Source organism: Pyxicephalus adspersus, chromosome 1 (genome assembly GCF_032062135.1).
Source record: "Pyxicephalus adspersus chromosome 1, UCB_Pads_2.0, whole genome shotgun sequence".
NCBI lineage: Eukaryota > Metazoa > Chordata > Amphibia > Anura > Pyxicephalidae > Pyxicephalus > Pyxicephalus adspersus.
The window spans coordinates 160,504,694-160,507,255 of NC_092858.1; positions in this window are offsets into that span (position 1 = coordinate 160,504,694).

Sequence of the window (2,562 nt, forward strand, 5' to 3'; positions counted from 1 at the left end):
GATAGATAGATAGCTGTATTACTAAACACTGCTATTTCCTTAGTTAATGTTCACACATGCAGTAGCCATAGTCACGGTACAAAAATCAAATGACATCCAGTGCTGCTAAGACTGTCCTTGATAACCTATAGTTCAAAAAGATATTGATTCCACAAACTCCCTTAGTGTTTTATTGGGTGGCCAAGTCACCTTGAGTACACTTTTTTCAAACATACGAGAACATTAATCATTATAACCAAGTGACAGTCAGAATTTATTAGAGAACTTTCCAACGGCACTTACAACAAGCTATTTTATTTCTTCATTTTCTTTTACAAAACTGTTTTAAAAGCTTAGCTGTCATGGTATATTAGTTGCTAAGGAATTAAGTTTCCCATTTATTTTGGGAATGCACAAAAGTAATTTAAACAAAGCTGGTGAGGAAAGAAATATGTACATGGTTACTGCTAACTTCTTTGTAAAGATGTTGGATGCTTGGCTGTTCATTATATTTTAAATATTGCCCAGTTTTAAAGCAGGTGAAGTGAGAAAAATTTTAGTTAAATTTTTAATCTAGATATTTACAAGTTAATAACTATTAATCCAAAAGAACCAATTACAAAACATTTTATCAACATGATAGACAGGCTTTAGCATTTTCTGAAGGACCAGTTCAATAATGCAAAGTAAAGGAACAACAGGCTCATAAAACTTACATACAGACCCCACCATGACATACACACTACATATTACATATTTACATTGCATTCATCCACATATCAAATTGGTCCTGACACTGTGCACCTGCTTTTCTTCATTTAAGAGCAAGATCTAAAGAAAGAGCAACCCATTTCATCCTGATGCTTTTGAAGATTTTGAAATTTAACAGTAAAAGAGATTTCTACAGTATTGTAGATTTCTTTACAATGTTGTAATATTGTCTTACATTTGCAGAAATGCCACTAAGACTCATTATTAGAAGTATATATTTTTGTTTAATAATGGTACATATTAAAAATTGTATTTTTTCGTTTTGAAAAACTTATTTGCAGAGTTGTAAACATCTATTAAAACATTTGAAAGCATCAAAAAGATCAAACAGTACCGGAATATGTCACAGGTTATGTTTTTGAATGTTTATGTGTAATAGATGGCATGTATCAAGTAAGTGTGGATGACTGTTACATTATTCAATGTAGGTGATTGATTTTGGGGGCATTGTGTTATAATTGAACCTGTACTTGTTGTTATAGTGGAACTCTGCTGCCAGTCTCAAAACACCTGAAAAAACAGATTCTGCATCATGCATAGAAAATGAGACATTGATATATGGACATGGAGACATGGATATATTTTGTTTGTACATTTGTAAAGGATAATATATATGTCTCTGTTTTAAATGTTTAAATAAATATTAAATGCATTCAACTTTGAAGGGTTTGGATAATATATATGTCTCTGTTTTAAATGTTGAAATAAATTATTAAATGTATTCAACTTTGAAGGGATTTTTTAGATAGAATGGTGCTTTTAATGTCCATTTGGATATATGCAAATATTACAGAGTTTTAAACACGCATTTGATTGCATGTTTGTGTGACCTTGCAATATATACACACACACATATATATATATATATATATATAGTCATGAAATGGTTAACAACTCATTTTAATGTGATGTTCACAAGGTACCTGTCACATATTTATAGAATCAGTATGTTATTTAACAGCTTAATGCAATCAAAAGTGACATTTTGATTTGCTAATGCAAGCTCATTTAGCTCCTGATAGCTTTTAGAGGACCTATCTCACTTAAACAAATGCATGAATATGTTTGCATTACTTTTACTAAAAAAGGTAAGTTACAGAGACAGACTGATGCTGTCAAAATTAGTTCTACTTATCATTCAGATAGGCGGTTGGTGAATTTGTTAGAAAAAAGAAAATTATTTTGAAGTACCTTACAAACTTTTTCTTGAAATACAAAACGTTTTCACATATATTTTACTGAACTCCAGGCAAATATATTGATATTAATATATTATTAATTACTTCACTTCCCAAGCTCTTTTCTTCCTAAATTGCCATAGTGCTATGTGCATGTTGCTTTTTTAATCATCTAACACATAGGTAGTAAAAAAAAACTTTTAGGAAAAAAACAGCAGTATAGTACACAATGGTAAATGCTCCTAGTTATAACAACCATCAGCCAATAAGAAAACTCCCCTCAGTGTGCCTGACCCAGGTAGCTCGGATGTCCACTACAGGACACCTTCCCTATACCAATAAACAATATTAACCTCCTGTGGGTTCATTTCTGTCCAGATTTATAAATAATGAATATAATGAATCTGACAATTTCTGGCGGAGAATCTTCCAGATTCTTTTTTTTTGTGGCAGTAATCGATTCTTCATCAGAATATTTAAAACAGTTTTTCACATGAATTACAGGGTTTTTTTAAGTTGGTAGTAGGTTTTCATAATATATTTTGATTTCTATTTGATTTTCTTGGAATAAATAACACAAAAATGGAAAAAAAGGAATAGAAATTTCCTACATTTTCCTACAATTACATTTTGG